This window comes from Paramisgurnus dabryanus, chromosome 11 (assembly GCF_030506205.2).
Source record: "Paramisgurnus dabryanus chromosome 11, PD_genome_1.1, whole genome shotgun sequence".
Classification (NCBI taxonomy): domain Eukaryota; kingdom Metazoa; phylum Chordata; class Actinopteri; order Cypriniformes; family Cobitidae; genus Paramisgurnus; species Paramisgurnus dabryanus.
This window is the reverse complement of record NC_133347.1, coordinates 31,131,337-31,147,355: the sequence shown is the minus strand read 5'-3', so window position 1 is coordinate 31,147,355 and position 16,019 is coordinate 31,131,337. Positions and strand designations below refer to the sequence as shown.

At 36.9% G+C, this 16,019-nt stretch overlaps 1 pseudogene; it reads left to right on the top strand.

Annotated features, from left to right (window-relative positions):
- The first annotated feature begins 450 nt into the window (after positions 1 to 450).
- Positions 451 to 10,825, top strand: LOC135730137 (taste receptor type 1 member 1-like; annotated as a pseudogene).
- Positions 10,826 to 16,019: the final 5,194 nt, after the last annotated feature.

Genomic DNA, 16,019 nt, shown 5'->3' with positions numbered 1-16,019 from the left:
GTTACAAATATGCAGATTTTGTTTCAGGAAATATGATGTCAAAACCGCAAATAAAATAAAAGTCGCATAATTTATAAAAAAAAAAATATATATATATATATATATATATATATATATATATATATATATATATATCGCCCCATCCTGTTGGTTTTTTTTACACTATAAACTACATTCTAACTTTTTAAAAGATTGATAGGCAAAACATCAGTGTCCTTGTGGTTTTCAGTGTGTGACAATATGCAAAAAACATTAAAAAGCCGGCAACATCTGAGACAAAGTTTGTATTGTAGATGAAATATGGTCTATGAAAATGAATATTTATAATAATAAAAACATTGAGTTTGATGCCCAGAGCTGTAAAATAAACAAAGTGGTTTAAGCAAATTGAATTATTACATAAAAACCCCTTCACATTCCTGTTTCATGAGAAACAATACATTTTAAATCATGTTTCTGAGTCACATTTACACTTTCCTTGTGGCCTTTACGACTTCTATCTTTTTCAAAGTTTCTTGTTCATCATCTGAGTTCAGTTTAGATGGAGATTACTTATTGGGAGGACTTTTTCCAATACATGAAGCTGAACATGCAGGACCCCTGTTCTCCCCGGAGGCCATTGAAAGTTCCAGGTAAGCAAGAATATTTATTTTATTTATCAGGTTAATTTATTATTATCTGGATGCTTATCATACCGTTCGTCTATTACTATGTAGTTTTGTGAACTTAAGTCACATTTCCTCAGAATTTCATTTATTTAAAACTATTGTTTCTGAGACAAAACCTTACTGCAATTTTCTTCTATCAATTATCTAAGGCAAACATTCTCAGACTCAGGCTATAAGATGTTTCAAGTAATGAGGTTTGCTGTTGAGGAGATTAATAACTCAACCACACTGCTGCCCAATGTCTCTCTGGGTTATGAAGTTTTTGATCATTGTTCTGACACTAAGAATTTCCCTTCAGTCTTCAGTTTTATCTCACATAATGGATTCATAAATCCTAAAGAAAAATTCAACAGCCATCAGACTAAAATCATTGCTTTAACAGGACCTTATGGAAACATGGGAACAATTACTATTGCACCACTGATCACAATGGACCTTATACCACTGGTAAATTATTCATGTTTAATAACAAACACATACTTTATAACCTTTATCCAGTGCTGCCAGACTTCATCACTTTAACACAGAGACATGTATAAGTACTATGTAGATGAAAATAAACGTTGAGTGTGTATAATAAATGTAACATGTCAAGCATTTTTTTTTTATTATTCTTTTTCAAAGGTTAATTATGGCGCTACCAGCTATACATTAAGTGATAAACTTCAGTATCCATCATTTATAAGAACAATCCCTAGCATCAAAGACTTAATACAGATGATTATTCACATCATCCAGTGGTTTGGATGGAACTGGGTTGCTTTTCTTGGAGATCCAGACAGTGAAGGCGGCCTTCAACTGTTTAACAATTATATCAGAAATACTGGCATTTGTTTGGCTTATCAGGAGATTCTCAGTCAAAGTGCAAATTACAGTCTAACTCTTAAAAAGATTGATAAGCTTTACATCAATGTCATTGTGGTTTTCACTGTGTCACAATATGCAAAAAATATAATCAAAGCAGCCATATCAAACAACATCCGAGACAAAGTTTGGATTGCAGATGAAACATGGTCCATGAATCAGCAGCTTCTAAAAGAGCCAGGAATTGAGAAAATTGGAACAATCATTGGCATTGCAGACAGATTTTTGTCATTCCCTGGATTTAATGAATTCATTTAGAAAACCAAAGGAACAACTGAGGTTTATCCTAATGATGGCACTGAGAGTGAAATCCACACAAAGACATGTAATCAAGATTGTGACAACTGCTCATTGGTCACCGCAGAGGAAATAATAAATGAAGATCCCACATTCTCTTTTCCCATCTACGCTGCCATATACACCATAGCTCACGCATTACATAAAGTTCTGCACTGCAACATGAACCAATGCAGCAAAAATACAACAGTTAAGCCATACATGGTGAGTAAAGGCATTCAAATGTCCATTATATAATTATTTGTTTGATTAAATAATGAGTAGTATATTATATTTTACAAACTAGCAAAAAAATCCACCAATGGGGTAAAAAAACTTCAAGAAAAATTCAAGAATAATTCTTACCATATATGCAGATTTTTTGCCAGTTTTAAACACAAATTCGCTTAATTTTTTTAATTTGTCTAAAAACTAGATTTATTTTCTTAAGTAATTTTGCTCATCAAGAAAATGCATCTTGATTAAAGAATTTTTAGATATTTGTACTGGAAAAAAGACAAAAAAACTAAGTAAGAAAGTAATTTTTTGCAGTGAACAAGATGTGACAATGTAATGATGACAATGAGTAGTGAGGCCTGTTCCATAAGTGGTTAGTTCAGCACTGTCTGTGGCAGGAGGGACACAATGTCTCTAATCCAGCTCCCACTGAATTTCTGACCATTGGCGCTTGCTTCTGCAACGTGTCCATTTCACTCCTGTAATGTTTGTATCCACTCCCATCCGCAAACATTTAGAATAATGGACTTATGCAATGCAGCCAATTTGATCGACAACTTTAATTTGCATTTGATCGACAGATAATTGTACGTTTTTCAGCAAAAAATCTTTCTTTTCTTACATTTAGTTTAACACCTTTAGGTTACAAAGAGTAAACTTTTATCATTAAATTAACTGTAAACATTCATTAACACTTGCAATGCACTTGCACACACAATAATTTCCATAATCCCGGAAATATGGCACCCCAGGCCCGCATTAGAAGGTGCCTCCTTAGAGGAATTTCCCATGGTTGATTAGGAAAGCTAGGTCCTAAAACCAAACTCAGGCTGCAAAAGACAGGGCATCAGTTCTCTAGAACTCTCAGTAGCAGAACAATTGGGGAAGAAGGTGTATTGGCATTGCCTCAGCATTGTCTGTACCATTGTGTCCAGCCCCATCATAGGGCATAAAGGGCAAATAAGACACAAATAGGTCCGTTAGATCATTTTTGGACCAAAAATTGGTTCATCACCTCAGGGTGAAGTCTCCATGCCCGGGGCTCAGCGCCTGCCTCGACAGAATGTCTGCTTCACTCTCAGGGCTCTTGAAATACGGATCATCCAGCCCAACAAAGAGACCACAGTTTCTTCCATGAAGACATGGAACGAAGGTATCGCTCTTGTAGAACCCTTTGAGACACTACTAAGGAGGTCTCATGTGCAGTAGTACTGATGCCATCAGACCTAATTTAAGTCTCAGGATTGCCCAGAATGTTTCTGTGAAGTTTCAGCTCACAATACCCCAAAGATCATTTATAATAGCATGTGCAACGTGTCCCTATTTGGGTGGAAGCAAAAACACACTGTTTTGTGTTTGTACCTTTTAATGCAAATTAGCTATTGCTCTTTGCTCCCTTACCCAGGGGTTAAAACAAAACAAAAATCCTGAAAAATTTTCCAGAGATGGGGAACATGAATGGGGGTAGGCTAAATGCTAACACATTTACGCTGTGCAAAGAGGTGCATGCATTGAAAAATATAGGCATGTATTAATTTGTCTCAAGGTCACGTGGCAATGACCTGGTCCAAACTACTGGCAATCACTAGTAGGGTTGGGTATCGTTTGAATTTAAACGATTCCGGTTCCGATTTCGATTCCTTGTTTCGATTCCGGTTCCTAACTATTGTCGATTCCGATTCTTTTAGGAGACAGGGTCAAAAAAGTTTAGGATATTTTAAATGAGCTAGCTAACCAATGGTCTTTCTGAAGGAAATAGTCTGACCTTCTCCATCAATTTGAATATGAACTTTTTACTTTTTGTGAACTTTACTATGAATTCCTCACAGGGCTGTTTTCAACTACAGTATAAATATCAAATCTACAAACTTGAATATAAATATTATAAATTATGAATATATTTTTACAGGGGTACACTTTCCTCCAGAGAGCTTTATTTTTGAAAACCTTCTGAAAACACATTTAGACATGAGTGTATGATGCTGCAGGTATGTTACCATGCTCCCACTGATGGGCTAACCTGGTGCAGAATAGAAACGATAAGAAACAAACCCAGTCCAGATTAGTAGCAGGTACAGTATAAAATCAGAAACAGTTATTGTTTAGAAATGTTTTACATTTTAGACAGATAGTATCTCCTGCTGTGGAGAAAACACGTTCGCTCACCACATCGCGGACTTGTGGAGTCACCAAGGTTCGCAATCTCAGTTCGTAAATTGTCTATGAATAAATACGTTGGCTAATTTGTTAGGTGCCTCAATGTTGGCGCAAGACATATTATTTATTGTATTTTTATTGTTTTACTTACTGGAATTGGACTGCAGCCAGTCACTGAGGTGCCAGGCTGGGGGTCCGAGCCGGAAGAAGAGCCAGCGGAGGACGGTCAGTGCAGCGCGTCATCATGTACGACGTGCACAGAAAAATATATGTCAACGAACCTTTTTCACGGATAAAAAAACAAATAAAAACTAAATAAAAGTCAGATATGATGACGAAGACTGTAACAAAATATAACTGACACTTTAGTCAACAAATAAAAATAAGACGAAAATGTAAGGGAGGGACGAATGGAGAAGAGATCCAATCAGAGCTACTCATTTTGTTGGACAAGTTGGGAAGAAATCCAATTAGAGCGAATCTTTGAGGGTAGGTTGATCTATGCAGGCAGCAGAGCCATTTTAAAAATCCGCGGCAAAGTTCGTTTTCACAACAGGTTGTTTACATTATATTTAGTTGTACAGTCTTAGTTACACAGCTTTGGCTGATTTCAGTTGACTTCGCTTGTTAGCAACACGCTAACATTTTGCGGTGCACCCGGTCCGAAGACATGTCTCATTAACAACAAAAATGTCAGAGCTAGCGTCTAATCTGGTCACACTTCAAATATGACAAGACGACAGCCTGTAAAGACAACTCATCCAGAAATACATGCAAAGGTAAACATGCACGCTAAGGTTATTTTATCAGATAAACCACCGTGTTTTCGCTAAACTTGAAATAACATTGAAACTACAGGAATACACCTCTGAACTGTATTGATCGTATTGGATTGTCTGAATTAATACTGAGTATAAATATTCAGTGTCCTCAAAGTGAATGAAATGTGTAATGTTACTAGTATAGTAGATGTTGTGGTTTAACATGACTGGACAAAGTGCGTGCGTAAGTGCGTGTGTGTGTCTCTGTCTTTGTGTCTGCACGCGTGTGTGTCTGTGTGTGCATGTCATTTAGGGAGAATGCATATCTTTTTCAGGGACCATGTATATTTTTTAAGTAGAGCGGGCCTTATGCTTATTTTATGTGATATTATCTTGAAATTTGAAAGCCAAGGTCAGTTTTTTGACATTAAGAATAAAATAAAATACGTGTTTTCTATAACAACCATTAAATCTGTTGTCTGTACTGCATATTCAAACCTTAATACCATTCCATAACAGACTAAAAAACTTAAGACTGGACTAAGACTAAAACTCTTATGATATTTTGTCGACTAAAACTAGACTAAGACTAAAAGATTTCAGATGACTAAAATAAGACTAAAACTAAATGGTGTGTTATTCAAAAGACTAAGACTAAATCAGAATTTACTGCCAAAATTAACACTGGCACGAAACAGTCTTGCCGCAAATGTTGCATTTTGCCGAGGTTTCGTGTCTGTTTAGAAAAGTGAAGTCGCACTTTAGACCGCCGACGCACGCTTTCCATGTTCGACTCGCTAGGTTATGCCAACACTTCTGGTAGACGCTTTTTCGTTGGTGTTCAGCTCTATGTTTTTCCTGTCGACGTCTGTTAATCGAAACTAGGAATTGAAATCAGGGTTCCTACAGGTTTCTTCAAGTTACATACAAGTCTTTTTAAGACCATTTATATAAAAATGAATACCCATTTTACGTCCCTACCAGCAGAGAAAAACATATCCTTGAACTTGTGTTCATTTATTTTCCAATGTAGATGATAAGATGATAAGCCAAGCAGGTGTGAAAAATAAAAACATCAGAAACACACAAGAAAGTTTGCCAAACAATGTTAAGGAATTCCTGAGATTTTCTTAGATTTTTCCCGCTTCTCCTTTGCTTGTTGCTATGTTGTGTTGCAGTCTATGGTTGTGATGCTGTAGTACGTGATCTTCACTTACATGTGTTGCGTTCTCAATTATTGGATCCTTTATTTATACTACGTTATTAAATCAAACAGGGATGCAAACATATGTATGTTCAAAAAAGAGAAAGGTTATCGAAGCCCTCGCACCCTGGCAAAAATCCCGATACTTACATTGTCACCGACCCCTGTCTTTCCCGGCCAACCCCTATAGGCATTTCAAATAAAATGAAATTCGAAAATCAAAATACACAGACATTAATTTGGAATATTCAATTTCATTTTTTATTTTAAAACAAACTCTAATTGAACTGTCTAGCACTTCTTCTTGCTTTACTCCTTTCTCTTCTTCCTGACCATCTCCTGCAACGTTTCCAGGGCCTTCCATCTGGCTGCATTCATTTATATTAATTTCACATTATATTAATAAATCCAACCATATATTTACAAAGCTGACAATGTTTGTCAAAGCATCACAAAACACTTTACTGTTATTGCTCTGACATATGAAGCAGTACTTGTGTAGATGACCCATTTTATCAAACTCCATTGAATACAATAATATACATGTATAGTATATTAAAAAAAGGGAGGGAGGAAGAAAGTGCAGCGTGTGTTCGTGACTTTAAAAGCAAGCCAGTTGTTATCGCCATAGAAACGGAGGCACGCAGCTTGAAACTGCACGTGAGCATTAGCGCTGACTGACTCTGATCACAGCCGTTTTCAGATCGACTCGGGTTTTACACACAATGTTAATCGGACCCGGTCCTCTGTGAAAACCTAATGCATACAACTCTGCTCAAGTTCAGAAACATGCGACACTGAACTCGCTTCATGTCGCACCCAATTCACAGAGAGCACGTGAACATACAGCAAATTCATAGGAAGAGACACACTGTGCTCGCACCAGGGTTCCCAGGGGTCCTTGAAATCCTTGAAAGTTTGTGAATCTGGGGGAAAATATTCAAGGCCCTGGGAAGTTTTTGAAAATATACATACATAGATACAGGTCATTGAGAGTGCTTGAATCATTCTGTTCAGATTAAAAAAAAGAAAAAAAAAGAAAGTGCTTGAATCTATTTATGCAAGAAGTTTTCTGGAAAAAAATCCATATTATTCCCTGTGTAGTGTAGGATAATATCATAAAAATTCTAGACTTTTTGAGCACACGTGCTAAACTGTTCTGTATGCGGATGTTGATTCATACCAAAATGCTTTATTGCATAGTTGTATTTGACAAATGAAAACGTCTCGGGTTACGTATGTAATTGTTGCGAAGGGAAAGAGGCTCTGTTTCCCTTGCTATACTTCCTGTGTCCCTGTAACGGCGCCTTTGGCAATATTTCAGATAGCGATATACTTCCTGGCTCCCACGTCACCCTGTCTTTGTCGTTAAGCCTCACCATTAGTTGAATTTGATATACACATTCAGACACTTATCCTTGGTGTCACCACAGTGACACAGCGCGAGTTCCCTTGAGAGGGAACTGTAACTATGTATCTTTAAAGGTAACACAATGTAACCTAGCTCTAACTTGAAATGTGTCCTTGAATTTGAGGCTATTGGATCGGGGAAAAGTCCTTGAACGGTCGTTGAATTTGAAGTTAACTAAGGTGTGGGAACCCTGTCGCATGCAAAATGCCATTAATAATAAAAAGCGGGAGGCGCCGAAAAGCGTTGTGTTTGCATCCCTGATTTAATCAAATTGTGTTTGACAAATGAAACTTTTAAGGAAAAATACAATATGGAGAAGTTTCATACAGCACAATTTCTAAGACCCAGACATCAAAATTCAAGACTTTTTAAAGTCTTTTTAAGGTATTATTTCCAAATTAATAAATTCAATGCTTTAAAGGATTCTTAAGACCCTGCGGGAACCCTGGAAATTTAAACTTTTGAACGATTCCGGGAAAATCAAAAAGCTCATCCCGGTTCCAATCGATACTCGATACCCAAGCCTATTCACTAGTTACAGTGAATGCCTGCAGGCTGTCTTGATTGAAGATGATCATTAACAGAAGAACTTGTGCTCAAATGAAAGGACAACAAAGATGTCCAAGGAGGAAACAGAACAAGGCCTAGGTGTTTTCAGCCTCCTAGTTTTTCTGTGGAACCTGATGACAAAGTCTGTTGTTGTCTAACAGATCTACAGTATTGTGATATGCAGCCAAAGCCGCCATATATACAGTCAGGGTGAAAGGCTAGAACCGCCCCTTAAAGTCCTATTGTAAAAAGGGGAACAATGGTACATCTCCTTTGGTCTTCCCCACGGTAAGAACAGCAGTCCACTTCGTAGAGGAGGTGAGTGATTATGTCTGTCATTGCCGACTATAGACCACCTAGGTCTTCAGTGTCCCATCCAAGAGCCATACAACATAAGACATTGATTTATGTGGAGATCTGGATAACGGTTGAGGTGATGCAAAAGAGACAAAAGTTCAAAAACATTACAGTTAACCAATGCATGAAAGTTATAATATGGACAGTTTTGGCCTACTGGTTAGAGAGTTGGGCTTGTAACACGAGAGTTGCCAGTTCCAATCTTGAGCAAGGCGCCTGTCCACTGCTCCGGGTGTGCTTGTGTTCATTACACATTGGGATGGGTTAAATGCAGAGGTCACATTCAAAGTATGGGTTACTATAGACTGGAGATTACATTACTTACACTTTTACTTCACCTAATTGTTTGCCTCTTATTTAAAGATTTTGACAATTTATTTTCACCACAACAGCTTCTAGGAGAAATTAAGAAATTGAATTTTCCACTGAATGGCCGTCAGGTAAAATATGATGGTAATGGTGATCCAGCTGTCAGTTACGCTGTTGTGATCTGGAACACTAAAACAAATCATCCATGGATTGAGATGGTGGGCACTTATGACACGTATCCAGAAATTAATTTTACCATTGACAACTCACTCATGCCTTGGCGTAACAATACTCCTGTAAGTTACCTCTGATAGTCTTTATATCCTTACAGCCTTTATATGAATGTGTATATGTACAGGTTAACTTTTAACACCCTTTATTATTCTATAAAGGTTCCTTTCTCAAACTGCTCTGTTGAGTGCAAGGAGGGATTTTCAAGAGAACACGTGGGATATCATGATTGCTGCTTTCTGTGTAAAAAATGTCCACAAAACAGCTATGTGAATTATTCTCGTAAGTACCTTAAGTAGTGAGTCCTTGATATTTAAAGGAATAGTCTACCCTTTTGCCATATTAAACTATGTTATTACCTCAACTTAGAAGAATTAATACATATCAATCTTTTTTCAATGCGTGCACTGTACAGCGCATCGTGAATGTGTTAGCATTTAGCCTAGCCACATTCATTCCTATGGTACCAAACAGGGAAGCCACCAAACACTTCCATGTTTTCCCTATTTAAAGACTGTTACATGAGGAGTTATACCAGTAAGTATGGTGCCACAAAACAAAACTTTTTTTTGGTACCATAGGAATGAATGGGGCTAGGCTAAATGCTAACACATTCACAACGCGCTGTACAGTGCACGCATTGAAAAAAGATAGGTGTGTATTAATTCGTCTAGGTTGAGGTAATAACATAGTTTAATATGGCAAAAGGGTAGACTATTCCTTTAAGCTTTATAAATCCAGGACATGACTATAATACTTAACTGTATAGGAAGATTTTTTATACATTTTATGAACAGTTTGGTCATCACAAGATTCAGATTTTGCCTGTGTTACCAAACATTCATATCTTTCAACTGTTTTTATTCCAGGGGACCCCTATACCTGTTTTCCATGTGCAGAGGATGAATGGTCTGATGGGGGCAGTGTGACATGTCAGACACGCTCTGTTATCTATCTACAGTTCACAGATATCCCCTCTATTGCACTTATATTTTCTAATGTATGCTTGATTACTCTTCTCATTATCACGGCATTTACTTTCGCTTACAATTACAACACACCAATGGTGAGGTCTGCTGGTGGCAACATGTCTTTCTTAATGTTATTGTGTCTGATTATGTCTTGCCTAAGTGCGTTCTTTTTCTTTGGTGAACCCACACCTATAAAATGTATGTTAAGAAATGTTCTATTTACGTTTTTCTTTACTGTCTGTCTCTCCTGTTTAGCTGTCTGTGCTTTTCAAATAGTTTGTGTCTTCAAAATGAATGAGTTCCCAAATGTGCACAGGTTGTGGGTAAAGTACAATGGCCAGTGGATGTTTGTCATCTCTTTCTCTGTCTTTTATTTCATTGTTTGTGTTATGTGGATGACCTTTGGACCTCCCAAACCGTTCAGTGACGTACTGTCTTTTAAACAACAGATATTTCTCACCTGTAAAAAAGGGCATGTTATATTCACTAGCACAGTTTCATTCATAAATTTTGTTCTTGGTGCCTTGTGTATTTGGTTTTCTTACATGGCACGAGAACTTCCCAAAAATTACAATGAGGCCAAATCAATAACCTTTAGTATATTTTTTTATATTGTGATCTGGATAGCATACTTGACAGCTATTTTTCTCGTAAATAGCAAAGAAAACTTTCTTATGAATGCATTCGTTCAGATGTCCAGTATATATGGAATTCTCTTTTGCTATTTCATACCAAAATCTTACATCATATTATTTCAACCAAAGAAAAACACTGCTGCATACTTTCAAACATCTATTCAAAATTACACACAAACCATTAGTAGAAGTTAAACCACAACAAATTCTTCACATGGATATTTTTATTGCTTTCAGTTTCAGATAGTTGTTTAATAATAACAGTATATACACTTACCGGCCACTTTATTAGGTACAGCTTACTAGTACTGGGTTGGACGCCCTTTTGCCTTCAGAACTGCCTTAATCCCTCGTGGCACAGATCCAACAAGGTACTGGAAACATTCCTCATGAATTTTGGTCCATATTGAGATGATAACATCACGCAGTTGCTGCAGATTTGTTGGCTGCACATCCAGGGCACAAAGCTCCCGTTCCACCACATCCCAAAGATGCTCCACTGGGTTGAGATCTGGTGACTGTGGAGCCCATTTGAGTACAGTGAACTCATTGTCATGTTCAAGAACCAGTCTGAGATGATTTGCTCTTTATGACATGGCGCGTTATCCTGCTGGAAGTAGCCATCAGAGGATGGGTACACTGTGGTCATAAAGGGATGAACATGGTCAGAAACAATACATGATGCTTAATTGGTACTAATGGGCCCAAAGTGTGCCAAGCAAATATCCCCCACACCATAACACCAACACCACCAGCCTGAACCATTGATACAAGGCAGGATGGATCCATGCTTTCATGTTGTTGACGCCAAACTCTGACTCTACCATCTGAATGTCGCAACAGAAATCAAGACTCATCAGACCAGGCAACATTTTTCCAATCTTCTACTGTCTAATTTTGGTAAGCCTGTGTGAATTGTAGCTTCAGTTTCCTGTCCTTAGCTGTCAGAAGTGGCTCCCGGTGTGGTCTTCTTCTGCTGTAGCCCATCCGCCTCAAGGTTGGACGTGTTGTGCGTTCAAAGATGCTCTTCTGTATATCTGGGTTGTAACAAGTGGTTAGTTGAGTTACTGTTGCCTTTCTATCAGCTTGAACCAGGCTGACCATTCATCTCTGACCTTTGGCATTAACAAGGCAATTGCACCCACAGAACTGCCACTCACTGGATATTTTCTCCTTTTCTGACCATTCTCTGTAAACCCTTGAGATGGTTGTGTGTGAAAATCACAGTAGATCAGCAGTTTCTGAAATACTCAGACCGGCCCGTCTGGCACCAACAACCATGCCACTTTCAAAGTCACTTAAATCACCTTTCTTCCCCATTCTGACGCTCGGTTTGAACTGCAGCAGATCGTCTTGACCATGTCTACATGCCAAAATGCATTAAGTTGCTGCCATGTGATTGGCTGATTAGAAATTGGATTAGCAGTTGGACAGGTGTACCTAATAAAGTGGCCAGTGAGTGTATAAATATTACAGATACATCAGTTATTGGATATATTAGCAAGCACTTTTTCTTATCTGCCTATAAACTTGTGGGTTTCATATTAACATCAGTTTCTAATATTGACACTACTTTCTGTCTGTATAAACCTTTTCAGAGTTTGGAAGACACCACCTGTATATTTATAAAGTGTAGTATGTATAATACAATAGATTCTGCTCTGATGCAATGGGTGTTGCAAGTAGAAATCTATCTCTTAAACTGTATGTTAGTAGATTTAAACATTGACTATAATTTTACCACAACATTAAATGGGCATCTATGTAGAAGAGAAAATATGGATAAGTTAATTTCATTTCATTTTTTTTTTTAAATAAAAACTTATACAGCTGTTACTTAATGTGAACTCAAATTTTGTCATTAAATTATACTCACTTAAAACAGTTGGGTTAAAAATAACCCAATGGTGGGTTACTATAGCACCGACCCTTTGTTGGGTTATTTTAACCCAATGCATTGGGTAGAAAGTTTTACCCAATTAGTTGGGTTATTTTTGCAATGCTGTTTTAACCCCATTATTATTATTATTTATTACTATTATTTGCTTTATAAATAAATAATACAAAACTTACAAATACATTTATAATGCTTTATTTCCATTTAGTCATTTGCACCTGCACTTAAATGTATAAATACATACATGTATAGAAGCGTAAATACATACACACATACATATATACATACATAAATAAACAAAAACATATAAGAACAGAACAAATCTACTCCATCTTATCCAACTAAAAACTGCTTAAAACAGGGGTGTCAAACATGTGTCCACTCTCTGCCTGGAGAGCGAAGACGACAGTTTCCGAAGTTCGTTGCATTAACAGGTAGATTCATTACATTATATCAGTTGTTAAACCGCAGAATTAGTAATTTGTAAGTATGTTTATGTATTTCTTCCGGTAATGATTTGCTGTCAGTGTTCTTAAAGTGCTAACAACTTAGCAAGCTAACAAAAACAAAATATCCACAATGCTTGTCTAATCGATTTAATGTTCCCGATCAGATCTAAGTTAATATAAACACTAAATTTGCTGTTGTTGGCACACTTTGTAGACAAAAAATACAAAAAACACCAATGCCTTGACAAAATAAAGACAGAGAACGGAAAGAGAGGCTTTTAGCAGCAGTTCAACATTGCAAACATGGATTCAAAGCTCCATCAAGCCAGCAGGTAAATCATATTGAATATTTAGCAGATTGTCACACTTTAATTCTTATTATATTTCCCATTATAATCACTTGTCTAAGTTGATGCTAGTAATATAACACATAATATTTATACTACTTTATTAAAACCATAATAATAGTACCACCCCCCATAGTGCCATTTTTGGTTTGGGCCACTGCCCCATCTACTGTAGCATTTTCATTTTCTAAATGACTGTTCTCATTACAAATATATTCCAAAGTGAATGGTTTATAAATAATTTTGGCATTAAGGCAAAAGAAGTTAAATTAAAGCTTTTCAACCTATAAGGCCTGTGGGTTTTGTTCAGATGTAAATTTGTGTGTATAATGTATAGTATGAGTGTGACCTTATGAAATGTAGTTTTCACAGAGCTGTGTGTTTCTCTGGTTTTCTTGCTAAACAAACGAATTAATTGGTTTGTTTAGTTAATTTTAACACAATTATAAGCACACTAAGGTTTAAAAAAATTATCCGGCCCGCACTTCATGGCGTTATTTACCATCCGGCCCTCAGCCTAAAATGAGTTTGACACCCCTGGCTTAAAAGGATAGTTCACACATTTTTCATAATTTCCACCCTCTCATGTTGTTATAAACCTGTATAAAAGTCTTTATTTTGATGACCACAAAGGAAGATATTTCAAAGAATGTTTGAAATTAAACCGATCATGAGCCCCATTCACTTTCATAGTATTCTTTTTTCTTACTATGACAGTCAATGGGGCTCATGATCTGTTTGGTTTCAAACATTCCTCAAAATATCTTCCTTTGTGGTCATCAGAACAAAGAAATGTATACAGGTTTGTAACAACAGGAGAGGAAGAAAATTATGACATAATTTTTATTTTTGGGGGAACTATCCCTTTAAGCAGGTGACAGTGTGTAAAGGAAACATCACCTGGTACAAAATGTATTGTGTGTAACAGAAACTACCTAACAGTAGTGAAAGGCTTGGGAATATTAAAGCATGTGTCAACTGCTGGTGTTGCTCCAGGGCCAAGCCTCCCCACGATAACAAAGGCTTGTGATTAGTCGAATTCATCCCCTAGCAGGACGTGGGGTCTTCGTCATACCTCCTCCTCCAAATACTGAATTATGTTTGTTTTCTGACCTTAAGACAGAATTTTCACAATGTAAATATGCACACATAAACAGGATAAAGAAAACCAAGTATCATAAATGATACACACAGGTTGAAAATTAATAAATTATTGCTTTGCCTCTTGGTACTGTAGGAAGGCTAACCCGTCTTGCTGGCCATTTTGTAGGGTTTTTAATGCAACATCTCCAAGAATGTCTACATTTAAAGAAAAGAATAATGTATTAAATCTCAAAGCAAACACATCTGGTACGCTGAATAAATACTCTACTTTGACAGTAGATGGCACTGAATTGCAAATTCAACCGTTACCGGGGTTACCGTAAACAGTAGTAGACGTGCCGGATTAAACAGCGCTTTATCAGGGATTATACTGAGGTAAAACGGAAATAAAATGCCATCGAGTCATTTCTTAAGAGATTTCCATTCAGAAGCACATTTATATTACAGGTCTGTGTCTATAACACAGACCGGCTAAAAAATATTTGGAGCAAAAAACAGCCGGTTGCATCCCTTACAAAAGTTAAAAAACGGGTTTTACTACACTTTAAACCAAAAAATATTGTCTGTTACAGAAACCATGGTTAAAGCAATATGGCAATCAGTACGCCATGAAGGGACCATGCTGGTGCTGTTTAGTATTAAAATAAATTGCGATGTTTTTCTACATTTATGATGGCTTAAAAACGCGTTTGACATCATTTACAGTTAATCAATGGAACAGGTGTAATTGACAAAAACTAGCGTTTTTGTACACGTATTTGTAGAAAACGTGGCTGATAGTTTACTGTGTGTTAGAGCTTAAAGACACTTTTTAGCAAAATAAAACATTACACAGAGATATATATTTTAAAACGTACCTCTCGTGTCTGTCCGCACTCGGCAGTGGCACCGGTTGACCGTTGAAATTCAAAATGCGTGACGTGAGCCCGATTTTAACCCAACTGTCTGGGTTGTTATAGAAATACAAGCTAGGAATAACCCAACAGAACAACCCAATATGTTTAACCCACCTGTTGGGTAAAACAAATAACCCAACGGTTTTTAGATTGTTATTTAACTGTCATTTATAAAACATGCTATGAAATAAAAAAGATGCAACATGCTGAAATTTTAAGGCACCTTGCTTTACAGCTTTTTTTGAGGTTTACTGACTTTTAGAAGTTGTTCACCTAACTCAATTTACAAAGTACTTTACGGTCAGGTGTCCCTTAGCTTGTATTGTTTTGTTCAGCTGACATAGTTTTGTAGCTACCAAGACTTAATATTTAAACTTGTTATGCTTTTTTAATGTGCCATAATAGTCAGAATCCTGCCAGATCCTTGTTTGTATTTAGATCTAGTCATCATTGCAGGGTTTTGACAGTACAATGTTTTATGTGGGAGATGCGTGGTTTTAGTATTGGTTTATTCTGACCACGCATTTCCCGGGTCTCGTCACTTTTTCCCCTATCCCTTACTTGTGATTATTTCCAGGTGTTTGTAATTTACTTTCTCCCTATTTAAGAGTCCTTGTGTTTGTTGTCCAGTGCGGGTCCATCTGTGTTACTCTGTTGGTCAAAGTGTTTTCCAGTAAGTCTTGCTATATATATATA